Raw genomic sequence first — 16,233 nt, forward strand, 5'->3', positions numbered from 1 at the left:
CAGACGGTACTTGAGACACTTGGGCTCGATGGTCCACAGTGATTCTCCCTCGTGCAGAGGGTGGTTTGGGTGTCATTGATCCGGAGTTACAAAGGCGTGCACTTCTTGCCAAGCTCATTGTTAGGTCTTTTTTCCTAGGCAATAAACCTTGAAGAGGTCACTTCAGTCCACCTTAGCTACAATCACTCCTACCCATGGTGTTAGAGACATGCACAAATGGACTACATGGATATGGTTTGACAGTTACGCTTTTACATTGAGAGAATCTCTCCTGTCGTGTGCTCATTGTTATAAATCTGGAGCTCCTTTAGAGAGTGCTTGGTCAGATGTACAGCCCGATCCAGAGAGGAGATTGCACGGCAGCCTCTTGTATGGATTTGGTGACCTTCCCTCTCGACTTAGATTCTGGAGAGAGACCTCCACATCTCAGGTAGCGATTGCACATTGATTGGGCTATTTGGGATGTAGGTCCAGCGAGCTCAATGAGCACTTGGTGTCGTGATAGATTGTTGCCAGCAAATATCTTTGCAGAAAGGTATCATATTCACAGAGGGATTCGCTCGAGGATTATTGAGATATTCTGGTTCCAGACTTGTGGGACCAGGTCATAAGAGGAGATACTTATCTTCCACAGCATTAGGGTTGGTGGGTTACTTCGATGAGTCTAGCACAACCCTTCTTGTTAATTATCAGGTCCTTTCGTTCATTCTTCTACAGAGTAATGCTCCTCTGCACACACACACACATACATTTTTACTTCGATGAGAAAGGACCTGTTCTTTCTAGCCTTATTTGGCAACCGATCAGAGTCATGGGTTCTTGTGGGAGAAAGCGATTCGTGGATCCTCATCTCACCGCAAAGGATGCTGCCTCTTGGAGTCTTTGGATTTGGGAGGGTCGTCCTTTATCTCAACTCTATTGGGATCCTGGCAAGTGGCAGTGCCCATTGGATGTATGTGGACATGCTCTATTGCTAAATGGACTATTTTCTTATTTTTTTGATTAATTTCTATTTTATGAAATTAGGATATTTAAATGTGTACACTTGAACTGTTAAAGTTAGGAACTGTAGATCTACTGGAATTGATAAAAGCCATCAGGAACAGACAATTGTGATGTGTCATATGATGGGTGACATTAAGCATCGTGAAGGAGTTGTTTCGCAAGTTCGGTGGGAGAGACTAGGGAATGGGTATTCCCGATGCATCACATGATGGTGACGGGAGCATCGGATAGGGAATATTCCATTGGTCTAGGAGGAAATCCGAACTGGATAAAGGAATATGCGTAAAGACGCAAACACAAGAATAAAGAGGGTTACTAGAAGCTTTTTCTTGAAAAAAGAAGGATATTTTAAGTGCTTTCTGGGAAAGCAGATGATTTTCCGCGAGGAAATCTATGTCTGCATTGCATCCGTCCACGAGGTTGCATCAATGGACGCCTGAGAAGTATTGTGTAGCATCAATTTTCTGCTCTCTCAGTTTTTATTGAGTTTTTGAACAGGTTCACCCTATTTAATAAGTGGCTGACTGCCCACTTAATAAGTGGGCAGCCCATTATTAAAATAAAGCAAGACAACGGGAGGGCGCCCCCAAAATCTTCCAAAATTAGCAAATAGGGCAGCGATATCTCTCTCTCTCTCTCTCTCTAGAAGCTCCCGCCAATCTTCTCTCTCCTCTCCGTGCTATCCCAGCACCCCTATCCATTGCTATTGTTACGCGAGAGCTGCCGGCTATTCCTCCTACCCTCCGCAGCCAGCCCAACTTTCGAGAGTCGGGTCCAGTTTGTCTTTCTTATGTGGGGAGGAGCGGTCTTGTGGTTAATGAATTGTATTGGCACTCATTGGTTTTGTGAGGTTGTTGCCACAGAGTTGGTTTTTATGCTGAGGGTGTCAGGGTATCTCATTGGTAACTTTGAGTATGATACCCAGAGGGGATGCGCAGCATGATGCTCCTCGATCCCAAGATAAGGTGTTTTGCATACTAGTTGTCATTACATTAGGAACGTTTGGCAAGCTCGTTGTTGTCACGTCCTCAGTGTTGCACCATCCTCTACTGTGGACATCCTTGCAGACATTTGGACGGATATTTATCTACACTCCATTTAGCTGCTGGGATTCGGCAGTGGGTTCCTCAAGGGCAGCTGAGCAGCGCAAGTTTCATTTTTTGAGATCATGAGCTCACTCCCACATGTTTCTTAGTTTTTCAAGGTCGTATGTAGTGGCACAACTCCCCACCACAGTGGTTCATCCTGCACTCCGCCATCTGTGTCCCGTGTGGATTCTCTTTGTCTCTCTTTATCCCGGAATGTGTCCCTTGTGACTATGGCCTCTATGGCTCGTAAAGAGCCAAAACTCAAGATTAAAGCTAGGAAAATACCGACAAGAGAAAACTACCTCACTTCGACACATTGAGGGCAACTGGCCTTGGTTTATTCATTTGTCTCTCTTCTCGATTAGTCTAGCTCCCATGAGGAGGTGCATTGTGTTCTCTTAGGGTGCTTGGGGCTTGTTGCTAATCTTGAGGCTGAGTCAGTGGTCTCATGTGTAGGAACAAATGGCATCAGTAGTAGCATATGTGTGTACAAGGGATCTATCCATCAAGGGCATGCCATATCTATGCCGGACCACCCTTGGTCACTTGTACATGCAGCTTTCTATGAGCATGGAGTGCCTTTCCCAGATCTCTCTCTCTCTCTCTCTCTCTCTCTCTCAGAGATTGTCTTGTCTCTTTCTACCTTAGTGATCTATCTTCTCCACAGTTTCTTGTATATGTATGTGGCATTGCACATGTTCTCTAGTGTCAGAGGATCTTTTTAGAGTCGAGCGAGATTGGAGTCGAGGTGTCCATCGGATTGGAGGTCAGTCCGCGTCTTTGCTACCGATTTCTATAGTGTATCGGAGCCTTGGTGTCTTGAATGTCTTGGATGCTCAACGTAGGTTGATCTGGTGCTTTATTGGACTTGATTGAGAGAGAAGAAGCTTGTAACATGACGGGCACCATGTGCCAACTGAAAAGAATAGACTGAGATAGACGGTTCGCACTTCAAACAACTGAACAGAAAGACAAAGAGAATCCACACGAGGCACGGATGGCGGAGTTCCACTCCTAGATTGCAATGGCCCCATACGATGGCGCCCCTTTCGGTATTTCTTTATATTTCTTCAACAAGGTACAACTCTATGGCTCTACTCTGCTTCTCCATGTGGTAGAATCGTGGAGAGAGAGAGAGAGAGAGAGAGAGAGAGAGAGAGAGAGAGAGAGAGAGAGAGAGAGAGAGAGCCCACAACATGTATTCAAAGGCCCTTGGTCTATACAAAAGCAGTTACACACCCAAACATGTTCAAAACAGTTCATTTCTATTTCAAACAATATTGTCAAACAAAGTTCAAAGAGTATCTTAATACAATTCAATCTTAAAATCATTTGGGTTGGTTTGTGTCAGCCGAACTTTAAGGACAACTGGCTTGTCGTTTTCCTACAAAGTGATGATGCGGTTATGAATTTGGATGGTCACATCGTTCTTGTCATGCCAAGGCATGCCCAAAAGAGCATCACAAGTGCCCAACTTCATGATGTGAAAATCTCCACGAGTTGATTGTACTCAACATCCATATGTTTTAGGAATTCGGGATGGATGAAATTTTCGGTGGCTCTTGGGTTGAAGAAGATAAGTGCCTTGAAGACATTTATCTTTCCATAGGCTTTGCATAGTTGATTGGAACCTTCTAGAGTGATGCTGTAAATGTCAGAGACAAGTCCCACCACATTTTTGGTTCTCTTTGCAGATGGTTGTTCTGGAGGTGTATCCCCTTGGTAGGACAATTGTTTGTAAGTGTGTCCCGTCTAGAAGCATTCAAAGCATCGGCCTTCTTGGAGTAGGGCGTCTTGTTGACATTGAGTTAAATGAGGTTTGACCACTTGAGTCGAGTTGTCAGAAGAACCCCGAGAAGTGGTTCGTTGGGGACGCGAATTCTTAGTGTTGGTCGGTTGCGTTGCCGTAGGAAATTCCAATTTTTCCTTCATAAGTTAGTAACCAACCGCAACATGGTCCATGAGCTCTTGCACAGTAGATACTTGTTACCCAAATCAGCCCAAACAGGAGAAAACGTAGGAAAAAACAGCAAGCTTTGTCACAAACTGCTGGCATGTCAGGCCACTGAAGATCCAGAGGGTAAGGACTCCTTGAGCCTAACCCTAGCCAACCTGTAGATCCCGGTCGAGGGGCCTAAGCCCTAGACATTTTTACCAACTTGCAGATCATCGCCGAATGGCCCAAATAATAAATTGCGTAAGGATTGAAAATCCTAACCCCCAACAACTTATGGAACTGGCCGAGGGACCTAAATCTTTAAAAATAAAGCGCGCGCACACACACACACACTACCCTAACTTGCGTAAAAGCTGATGACGTGGAAGCTATACAGACGTTCCACGAATTGCGCTGGCTGCTGATGACGTGGTAGCGTTATACGGACAGCCCTCTGAGTGCTTGCTTTTGGACTAGATGCTTTTAGAACTACTGCATTCCATGTAACTACTTTTGTGCAGGCCAAGGGCCTTTAAATATGTGTTGTGGGCTCTCTCTCTAGGATTCTGCCGCTTCGAGAAGCAGAGCATAGCCACAAAGTTGTACCCTGTTGAAGCAATATAAAGAAATACCGAAACGAGCGCCATCATTTGGGGCCATTGCAGTCTCGGACTGGAACTTCGCCACTTTGTGTCCCATGTAAAGTCTTTTCGTAGTGCTAAACGTATGTCTCAGTCTGTTCTTTTCACTTGGCACATGGTACCCGTCCCCATCACAGTGATATCAGAGCTTCAATCGTGTGCTTTTTCGAAAGCATACCAGTCCTCCCAAGAATAGATAAAGCACGATGCGTTTTTGGATTCCACAGAGTATCTGCAATTTTTCCTTGACGAGCTTCGTGACATTCTCTTAGAGCACCCTCCAAAGTTACCCAGGACGAACGGGAACAGGAGGGTCCAGAATGAGATGGGAACGGAGAGGAGGGGGGGCCGGAACGGTCAACTAAAGTAAGGCTTGAATTACCTCCATTAAGCCTAGTCCCAAATCTGTCCCCAAACTTGCCCTCAAACTGCCCCAAATATGTCCCCAAAATGCCTACTTTTTTACCCCCAAAGACCTAATTTTGCCCGTTCTGCCCCGCGTTCTGCCGTTCCGTCTCCTGTTCCACCCCGTTCCCCCCCGTTTCGGACCACCCTTCTGGTTACACCCCATTCTGGAACGGCGTTCCATTCCCAACCGTTTCGGGAGCGAGACTCGTCCGGAACGCCGTTTCGGAACGTTTGGCTGCATTTCGCCCGTTCCTTGTTACACTGGCATCCTCAGTAGAATCTCCCAGTTCTGTAGAGCTTTCAACAATACTTGAATTACATGTTGCTGCCTCTGTTGCCTTAGGCTGTTCCTTCTCCTCAGGCACTAGAAAGCACAAGGGCTTCTAATCTACAATCTAATTAGTCTTCGATTCCTATTGGGGGAGTTTTCCGAAATATGGTTCAATCTCCTGAAGTGTACCCACTGCAATCGCCTCCTCCACCGTGGTTGCCACCATCTCCCCCACCTCCACTAGGATACAATGTATGGTTTTCCCTATTACTATCCACGTCCTCGGGTTGTGTACCAATTCAACCAAAAGGTTTCAAGGATGGGGGAACTACAATAAAATTCTGAAGTAAAAGATAGAAAGAAAGCCTTGCAGTTTTTGCAACAGTTTGACAACATCTATGCCTTGGGGAACTACACAAAAGAATCAAAGATCTCTCAAGCCGTAGAATTTCTCAAAGATAATGCTATGCAGTGGTGGAGTTCAATTGCTACACAGCCGCATGGTCCAAGGACTTGGTAGGCTTTCAAGATTTTTTTTGCACGAAGCTGCATGACCTCCCTAGAAAATGCTTGCCACGGAAACCATGGAAGACTACAACCAAAGGTTCCTTGATGTTTACCTTCCAATGTCTTTCTTCAAGCTGATTCCCTTGGAGGACCAATGCGAGCGCTCTACAATTGGACTTCCATCACCATCACAGGAATATTGTCTCTCTAAAATGTGTAGGCTATGCCTTGTCTATGACGTCCCCGTCTTCTACGCTTGTTTACCCCGACCCCTCTTCACCGAGGGGAAGCTGGATTGCTTTGGTTTTCCCAGATGGAGTTCTGCCATGGTTTCTCGCAAGGGGAGCAAGCCTGCGGCTTTTGGATTCAAAGAAGGAAACATCTTTTTCGTCCTTCTTTAGAGATAGAAGTGTTTGGACAACAGTGGGATCTTCTTCAACACTTGGGGAGCGGTTTCCTATGGCTGTGTTTCTTCAAGGAGAGGGATTGGCTGATTGTTGGATCTTTTGCAAATGCACGTTTTTTCTTGGAGTTGTTTATAGAGTTATTCCTATGTAGGACTTTACGTAGGCTTATATGGAGTTCAAGCCTTCTCTTGCACATGCAAATGTGGATTTTCAGCCCGTCTTGAAAGAGGGGTAGCAATTTGATGACTCAGTTGCACCTTTGTACCAAGTTGCGGATTTTGGATGACAAAGGTTGATTATTTTCCTCCTAGAGAGAGTAGAACCTGCTAGGCAAGGTAGTCGGACTGCTTGTGAGCGGAGCTTGCAAGATCAATTGCCTTGCTTGTACAGCCTGTGTGTCCACATGCCATACAAAGAGCGCCTGTTTGTCCACCTGCCGGGCATGTATTGCTACCTCAGGCTAGCAAGTCAGCAAGCACCTCTCCGCCTCGGCCAACAACCGAAGCTCCTTGCCACATCATCAATCTGTAGCTCCTCAAGGATAGTTTGCTTAGCGAGAAATTGGTGACAACACGCCTACTTGTATAGGTGCAAATATGTGCCTAGCATTTGTGAAGGTTGACTTTGGCTTCTTTTGGCATATAAGAAATAAGGTGAGTAGAGGCCATCACTAAAATGAAACTTGGTGCATTAGGTGGTTAAAATGGTTTTGTAACAGCTTAAATTATCTCCTTGCTTGGACTTGACAATAGTGTACTCACAGTTTCAACCTTTTTTAAGTAGTTATTTACACATCCCCCTCACCTAGTTATCAGACATGCAGGATATTCAGCTATTGTGGAAAGATCAAGTTAATGTATTCTTCTAGCTTAAATAACCGTGTAGAAAGGCTAAGAATGTGTAACAGTCAATTGAGAGATCTATTTCTTTCAACTTATTTCTTGTGAATGTATATGTTTATATTATATTTATTTAATTTAGTAAGTTGATCTTGTTAAAGAGCATTGGATAGTAAAGTGTCTTACTTTTCTCAGGCAATCGACCGATGCATATAGCCTTGGAGCATCCCCAAAGACAAGTCTGTTCTCATGGGGCAGCAAATCATCTCCACAAAGAACCAACAAGAAGCGGCACAAATTTTTATCGACAGAGACTTTATGTGACAAAGAGGGTGGTGATGATGGACAGTACTGGTCGCGAATGAGTACTTCTCCTAATTCTATTCTACCTTCATCAAACCACCATCTCTCCATTGATGGCATAACTGAGGAGCCCTATTTAGGAAATGGATCTGAAGACATGCCGTCACATATCATTCCTCTCCTGCCTTCAAGAGAAGAAGAGAAGACTCAAATCAGTATAGAGACTTCTGGACAGTGCAGCTGGATGCAAGCAACATTCAATGGTACGAATTGTAATCAATTGATCTTTTGAAGAAGTTAAACTCAAGACTTGCAAAAAATTTATATAGAACTTTGGAACTTCAGGTGTCAATGTGATGCCTGGAGTGGGACTGCTATCATACCCATCTGCGCTGAAGGAGGGTGGGTGGGGGGGAATGGCAGTTTGGTGCTATTTTGCTCTTATATGTTGCTACACGGGTCACCTTTTGCGCAAATGCATGGACAGTCAACCCCTCGGCATACTTACCACGTACCCAGACATTGGACAGCTTGCACTTGGCAAGATGGGTTACACAATTGTGTCGGTACGTTTGATTTTATTTGACTGCGATCTCCATATTTGGTAAAAATAATGACACAAACTACTAATGGTGTTTTGTTGTTTGCAGATGGTTCTCTATGCCGAGCTCTATGTAAGTTCCCAACCCATTGTTAAAGGTCAATTCTTGATAATTGAAATGGTACATAATTATCCCACTTATATTATGATGATTATTGCAAACGATAATGCAGGCGTATGGTGTGGAGTTTCTCATACTAGAGGGAGACAACTTATCCAAGCTTTTTCCAAACTATCAGTTTACAATGGCTGGAATGGACATTGGCTCATATGCGATCTTTGCTATTTATGCTACAATGGTGATCCTGCCTACTGTGTGGTTGGAAAACCTCAATTGTCTCTCTGCTCTTTCGTGTGAGTATCCAAGAAATAAATGCATGGATAGTTTTTCCTGCGCATCGTCAATGCTGTTGTTGCGTGTGTGCAAAGTTGTGTACGTCTGCGCGCTCAACATGAGTGGTGTAGGTGTGTGTGAGTCTATAATTATTTTTAATTTTGTGGTTGGTAGTCATGGGAGTCGTAACAACAAACCTGGTTGGTGATGGTCCTCGTAGTTTGGGAGGGAGTTGTCGACGGAGTTGGTTTCATCAAAACAACCAGCATCGTGAATTGGCGAGACCTTCCCTTGGCAGTGGGTGTTTATTGTTTTCGCTACTCAGAACATGTTGTTTTACCAAACATCTACTACTCCTTGAGGGACAAGAGTCGATATACCACGGTCCTCTTGATAAGGTGTCTCCCTCTTTCTCTCTCTCTCTCTCGCTAACTGTGTGTATATGTAAGTATGTAGGTATCTATACATATAGATATGTATGTGTGTAGGTGTACATTGTATGTGCTTTAATTATAGTCTTTAGTTGAAAACATATCAACAACCACCAAAAAGATATTAACACCACCGTCTGATAGTACTTCTTAGAGAGAAACAATAATTATTCATGACAAAATGTTAAGCTCAATCAAATAATAGCATGAGACTTTAATCAATGCATGAGTTCTTGATTGTGAATAGCTAGTGCGCGCTTACACTATAAGATGGTGGTGTTAATATCTTTTTGCTGTTGTTAATATATTTCCATTTGAAGACTATAATTAAAGCACATACAATGTTAAGGAAAGTTGTGTTTTTCTTTACCTCGAGTTGATTTTGTCCCTGTTTTTGTAGCTTTAGCTTGTGCTTCCTCTCCTATTTTACAATGTCAGTGGTGGGATTTCACATGTTTGGAGATGAGACACTATCCCAAATAACATTGAACCTGCCAAAGACCAACAAAGCAACCTACTTTGCCCTATTCCTAACAGTAAGTAGCTCCTGATACTAGCAAAGAGCATTAATTGAGCTTTATAGTACATCACTTATACACTTATATCCTCACCTTTATCTTTTGGTTATGTTTTTAAACTTTGGAAATAAGGCAATGATGACTTTAAGTGATTATCTTTAAAAGCACTTCACTCATTCCTTCAACACCTCTCTCTCTCTCTCTCTCTCTCTCTCTCTCTCTCTCTCTCTCTCTCTCTCTCTCTCTCTCTCTCTCTCTCAAGAATGCGCGCACACACTATGTGACTAATGTGTATAAAAGTGTGTGGTTTTAAGGTCCTGTAGAATTGCTCGCTGCCCCCCCCCCCCCCCCCCCTCCCCCTTTCGTTTCGTGTTGCTCCCCTCTCCCCCTACCTAGCGCTGCTCCCCCCTCGCGCCCCAGCCCTCGCCTTGCTTCGGCCCCGCATCTCTGGCCTCACCCGTCCGAACCTGTGCCCTACCTCAGCCTGCACCCCATCCCGCCCAGTAACCCTCGCAGCATCTGCACCCCAACCCCCCTCCCCCCCCCCCCCCCCCCCCCCCCCCCCCCCCCCCCCAACTCTCTTCTCCCTCGCCAGTAGCCGATAGGGTACCTTCAACACTTCGGTGGCGCTCATCATCGTTTTTGCCTTCCTCTTTCCAGCAGAGCAACAGAAACATAATGGCCGCCCCTGCTCCACCTCATAAGGACTCCACAGAAGTCCCCTCGTCCGACACTGGGGAGCCGACCCTTTGACTTGGTGTAAGGTGCAGTGGAATGAATGTTCAACTTTTCTCAAGATGAGTGCTCCTAACTGTGCTCAAGGTTCCTTTTACTTACGCAAGGGAGAGCCTTCCGTGCTTTAATGAGAAAGTGCAATGGACACAAACAAAGTGAATGAACACTGTGAATGAAGGTGCCTGAGTCTGGGAGATAGAGAGAGAAGAGAATACGACACCGGGAAGTTGTCAAACCCTCCTACAAGGGCCCCGCCCCACTCTCAATGGCAGAGCGGTCTACTTATGATTGCACAAATCTCTACAATGCTTGGACTTGCCGACGATGTCGACGACTATGAGGACGACAGCGAGACGGGCTGAAATCTGAAAATGCTAAAGGTTGAAATCTGCAAACCTTTATCTGCTCCATTCGGACTCTATGTCGGTGACGATGTCGATGAAGATGATGCAACGACGATGCGTTGAAAACGTAGATGCTGAAATCTGCATTTTCCGTGCTGAATCTGCAAACTTCACGGGATCTGACCGTGCGGCGAGGATCTGCTGCAGAGAGGTGAGATCTGCGAGGTTCGGGGGTTCTACTGTGGAGTCTTGACTACTGAAAACTGAAAACGCTGATGCTAACTAAGGTTCTGTCCCGATGAATCCACAAAACGCAGAGTTGCTTTGCTGATGCAAATACGCTAGGGCTGATTTCTGCTGTTAGTGAAATCTACCAACGCAAGGGCTGATCTGCTCTAGTGTGTGGTTCTGCTGTGTCTGCTAATGCCGAAGCTGCTCTGCAATGCAAAAATGCCAAGGCTGATCTGTCTTGCAAAAAACGCTAGCTTTGATGTTGTGTTGCAAAAACGCTAGGCCATGCTGGGGGGTCCTGCTGAGAAGGTGCCTGTTGAGCAAGGTGCTCCTGCTGCCTTCTGCCAGAAAGTGCTAGCTCTGGTTTGCTTATAAATTATCTTAGCAAAATTGCCCTACCTAGTTCCCAACAAAAGTCACTTAATAAATAAGTGAAAAATGTCAAAAATAGGAAAAATAGGTTTAATGCACTGGAAAATTCCCCTAATGGATTCTGATGGGAATACTGATGATCATGCTGTGTGCAACCGAAGGATATGCATCTACTCTACGTGACTGGTCATGCACTATCTGCGAGTAGACTCACAAAATTGCTAGATCACTTCCTACTCTATATTGACTTGATTGAACTGAACCCTGGTCATGCTGTAGCTTGTCCACAGACACATAGGGTTGGATGTGTCATGTGACATCTCCTCCTTTTCAAAGTGAGGTATTGGTACCGAACTGTATGGCGTCGAGGGAGATCGTCCCAACAACATCCTCGAAAGGACTCTTCGTCGGCCCACTTTGATGTGTGAGTCGTGCGATACTTGAACTTCATAAAGGTCTGCAAAGTCTTCTTCTTTGGGCCGCGCCGAAAGCGACATAAAGTCATCTTTAATACTTCCACTTCGTCTAGAATCATGGGTCTACCTTCTTCAAGAATCTCCGAGGATGAAAATTCCTGAAACCACTTCAAACACAAAAACATGAACATACCCATTCCACGTAAAGTGACTAGAAAAATTCTATTCTTTCGAAAAAACTGTGCATGCAATGGAGATGAACATAGAGATGGAGTGCCAAACCGTTCATCAAACACATGCAAACAATGAGATCGAATCTTGTCGTGCTGATGTTAATCAATCAACTGTGGCAATTCACAACGGAAGTGCCCATGCTTGATGCTCAATCTTTCTTGTGCTCTTTCTACGACTGTGTCATGCCAAGGGAGAGACATGAAATGTGACTTCCTTGAATGCATACTTTTCATCTTTTCATGAGTAATCCGCATACATCTGTGCTCATTTATGAGTGAATCGTGTTCATCGTGCAATATGTCATGCCTATGAAAAGGGATCACATAAGGACGATGACTAAAATACAGGAAACCATCACGAATGAAACACTTGAACAATGCGTGCTGACTAATCATTCGAACACATAATAATTCCTGTGAGGATTCTTGAGATCTAGGCTCGAAAGCCAAGATTAGTTCTTCGTGTTTGATCGAATCTTCCTGTTGGGGTTCTGTGGACCTAGACTCGAAAGCCAAGATCGGTTCTTCATGATTGATTGAATCTGCAATGAGGTTAGCTTCACTAGAGAAAGTATCGACTAACACATCATCCTTGTGAACAATCACGTTATCTTCATGCAAATCATCATGCTTGTGAGAAATCACATCTTGATCATCATGCAAATCATCATGCTTGTCATTGTCATTCAAATAATCATGCTTATCATTATTAGGCAATTCATCATGCAAATCTTGTGTATCATGCTTTGGAGAAGAAGAGACTGAGAGAGTCTCTTTTTCCCGAATCTCTTGCATCTATGCCTGCACTTGAGAAAAGAGTCGCAACATCTCTTTCATGTGTCCGTCGTTCATTTCTTTTCTTGCTTTCTTCTCGCGATCAAATTCTGCTTGTCTTTCTTTGGTTTCCAATCGTGCTTCACTCTCTATGGCTGCCACTCTGTCTTCATATTTACGCTCAATTTCTGCTTTTCTTGCTTCGCATTCGACCTTCCTTGCTTCGCGTTCTAAATGGTTGTCCATAAACATCTGTTCCACCTTCTCCATAGGAGTTAGTGCAATCCGTGGCGTAAATGGGGAAGGGGGAGGGTTGGAAAAACCTCCTGGTGGGGAAAATTCTTCTTCGCCACTCCCATGCTCATCACCTCCATGCGAAGTATCAATTCGGCTTCGGGTAATGACCATTCTGAAGTCGTGGGTTCTTGTGGTCTTAGGTTCTGAAGTTCACGAGGAACTTGGGTTCTTGTGGGTCTTGGGTTCTTGGGTTCTTGGGGGTCTTGAGGTTCTTAAGGTTCTTGAGGGTCTTGGGGTTCTTGAGGTTCTTGCGGGTCTTGGGGTTCTTGAGGTTGTTGCGGTTCTTCTTTCGCTTCCAATTTGTGCTAGACCACTTGAAAATTCCCTTGATGGATTCTGATGGATTCTGATGGGAATGCTGATGATCATGCTGTGTGCAACCGGAGGATATGCATCTACTCTACGTGACTAGTCATGCACGGTCTGCGAACAGACTCACAAAATTGCGAGATCACTTTCTACTCTAGACTGACTTGACTGAACTGAACCCTAGTCATGTTGTAGCTTGTCCACGGACACATAGCGTTGGATGTGTCACGTGACATCCCCTGCTTTTCAAAGTGAGGTATTGGTACCGAACTGTATGGCGTCGAGGGAGATCGCCCCCACAACATCCGGAATCCTGGAAAGGACTCTTCGTCGGCCCACTCTGATGTGTGGGTCGTGCGATACTTGAAATTCATAAAGGTCTGCAAAGTCTTCTTCTTTGGGCCGCGCCGAAAGCGACATAAAGTCATCTTCAATGCTTCCACTTCGTCTAGAATCATGCGTCTACCTTCTTCAAGAATCTCCGAGGATGAAAATTCCTGAAACCACTTCCAACACAAAAACATGAACATACCCATTCCACGTAAAGTGACTAGAAAAATTCTATTCTTTCGAAAAAACTGTGCATGCAATGGAGATGAACATAGAGACGGAGTGCCAAACCGTTCATCAAACACATGCAAACAAGGAGATCGAATCTTGTCGTGCTGATCTAAATCAATCAATTGTGGCAATTCACAACGGAAGTGCCCAATGCTTGATGCTCAATCTTTCTTGTGCTCTTTCTACGAGTGTGTCATGCCGAGGGAGAGACATGAAATGTGACTTCCTTGAATGCATACTTTTCATCTTTTCATGAGTAATCCGTATACATCCGTGCTCATACATGAGTGAATCGTGTTCATCGTGCAATATGTGATGCCTATGAAAAGGGATCACATAAGGACGATGACTAAAATACAGGAAACCATCACGAATGAAACACTCGAACAGGCGTATGGTGTGGAGTTTGTCATACTAGAGGGAGACAACTTATCCAAGCTTTTTACAAACTATCGGTTTACAATGGCTGGAATGGACATTGGCTCATATGCGATCTTTGCTATTTATGCTACAATGGTGATCCTGCCTACTATGTGGTTGGAAAACCTCAATTGGCTCTCTGCTCTTTCGTGTGAGTATCCAAGAAATAAATGCATGGATAGTTTTTCCTGCGCATTGTCAATATTGTTGTTGCGTGTGTGCAAAGTTGTGTACGTCTCCGCACTCAACATGAGTGGTGTAGGTGTGTGTGTCAGTTTATAATTATTTTTAATTTTGTGGTTGGTAGTCATGGGAGTCGTAACAACAAGCCTAGTGATGGTCCTCGTGGTTTAGTAGGGATGTTGACGGAGTTGGTTTCACCAAAACAACCAGCATCGTGAATTAGCGAGACCTTCCCTTGGCAGTCGGTGTTTATTGTTTTTGCTACTCAGGACATGCTGTTTTCCGAAACATCTACTATTCCTTGAGGGACAGGAGTCGATATACCACGGTCCTCTTGATAAGGTGTCTCCCTCTTTCTCTCTCTCTCTCTCTCTCTCTCTCTCTCTCTCTCTCTCGCTAACTGTGTGTATATGTAAGTATGTAGGTATCTATATATATAGATATGTATGTGTGTATGTGTACATTGTATGTGCTTTAATTATAGTCTTCATTTGAAAACATATCAACAACCACCAAAAAGATATTACCACCGTCTGATAGTACTTCTTAAAGAGAAACAATAATTATTCATGACAAAATTAGCATGAGACTTTAATCAATGCATGAGTTCTTGATTGTAAATAGCTAGTAAGAGTACACACTCTTACATATGTATACATACATAAGCGTGAGTGCGTGCTTACTTTATAAGATGGTGGTGTTAATATCTTTTTGCTACTGTTAATATATTTCCATTTGAAGACTATAATTAAAGCACATACAATGTTAAGGAAAGTTGTGTTTTTCTTTACCTCGAGTTGATTTTGTCCCTGTTTTTGTAGCTTTACCTTGTGCTTCCTCTCCTATTTTACAATGTCAGTGGTGGGATTTCATATGTTTGGAGATGAGACACTATCCCAAATAACATTGAACCTGCCGAAGACCAACAAAGCCACCTACTTCGCCCTATTCCTAACAGTAAAGTAGCTCCTCATACTGGCAAAGAGCATTAATTGAGCTTTATAGTACATCACTTATACACTTATATCCTCACCTTTATCTTTTGGTTATGTTTCTAAACTTTGTAAATAAGGCAATGATGACTTTAAGTGATTATCTTTAAAAGCACTTCACGCATTCCTTCAACACCTCTCTAGTCTCTCTCTCTCTCTCTCTCTCTCTCTCTCTCTCTCTCAAGAACGTGCGCACACACTATGTGACAAACATACTCCTTAGGTAGATACACAATTAAGTGTTTACTTCTCTTCCTTAGCTTATACATTAAGGGCAGGCCATTTAAAACGATTTAACATTTTTATACTTGTTTGTTTTGTGTATACAGATTTTGAACCCGTTGACAAATATCCTTTAAATCTGAGCATTTTTCTTTGATTTTTACCTGAAGTTTGTACAATTTTTGAATTGAATGTAGCCCTTGACCTTAGCACACATTTGCTCTTATTATAACCCCAATTGCAGATGGGATAGAAGAGCTCATACCTACGAAGAGTCTTGGACCTTGCGCATTAAAGATGACACTGCGAACACTCCTTGTCATTTCCAATTTCTGTGTAGCAACTTTGGTGCCTTTTTTTGGTGAGTATATGTTTGTGCAATTTTAGCTACTTTCTTTCTCTACGTTGAGTAATTTTATTCACTGTTTTTGGCAGGATATATGATGTCGTTCATTGGGTCAGTCCTCACTAGCCTTGTGGTGAGTTATTTTGCTATCAAAACCTTCAGCATGCTTGATTTGGATTGATGTGTATGCCCACGTGCTTGTTTCAATTTTGTTTTTATACTTTAGACTTACATCAACATCAAACAGTGCTTGATATAGATTAATGTGTATGAAAGTGTGTGGTTTTAAGGTCCTGTAGAATTGCTCGCTGCCCTCCCTCCCTCCCCCCCAACTCTGAGTCTGAGAGATAGAGAGAGAAGAGAATACGACACCGGGAAGTTGTCAAACCCTCCTCCAAGGGCCCCGCCCCACTCTCGATGGTAGAGCGGTCTACTTATGATTTCACAAATCTCTCCAATGCTTGGACTTGCCGACGATGTCGACGACTATGAGGATGACGGCGAGACAG

At 43.9% G+C, this 16,233-nt stretch overlaps 1 pseudogene; it reads left to right on the top strand.

Moving 5' to 3' along the window:
- Positions 1–16,233, top strand: part of LOC147459351 (amino acid transporter AVT1G-like) — a 40,537-nt pseudogene that overhangs the window by 4,648 nt on the left and 19,656 nt on the right.

This window comes from Adiantum capillus-veneris, chromosome 4, assembly GCF_014529385.1.
Source record: "Adiantum capillus-veneris isolate H3 chromosome 4, ASM1452938v2, whole genome shotgun sequence".
Taxonomy (NCBI): domain Eukaryota; kingdom Viridiplantae; phylum Streptophyta; class Polypodiopsida; order Polypodiales; family Pteridaceae; genus Adiantum; species Adiantum capillus-veneris.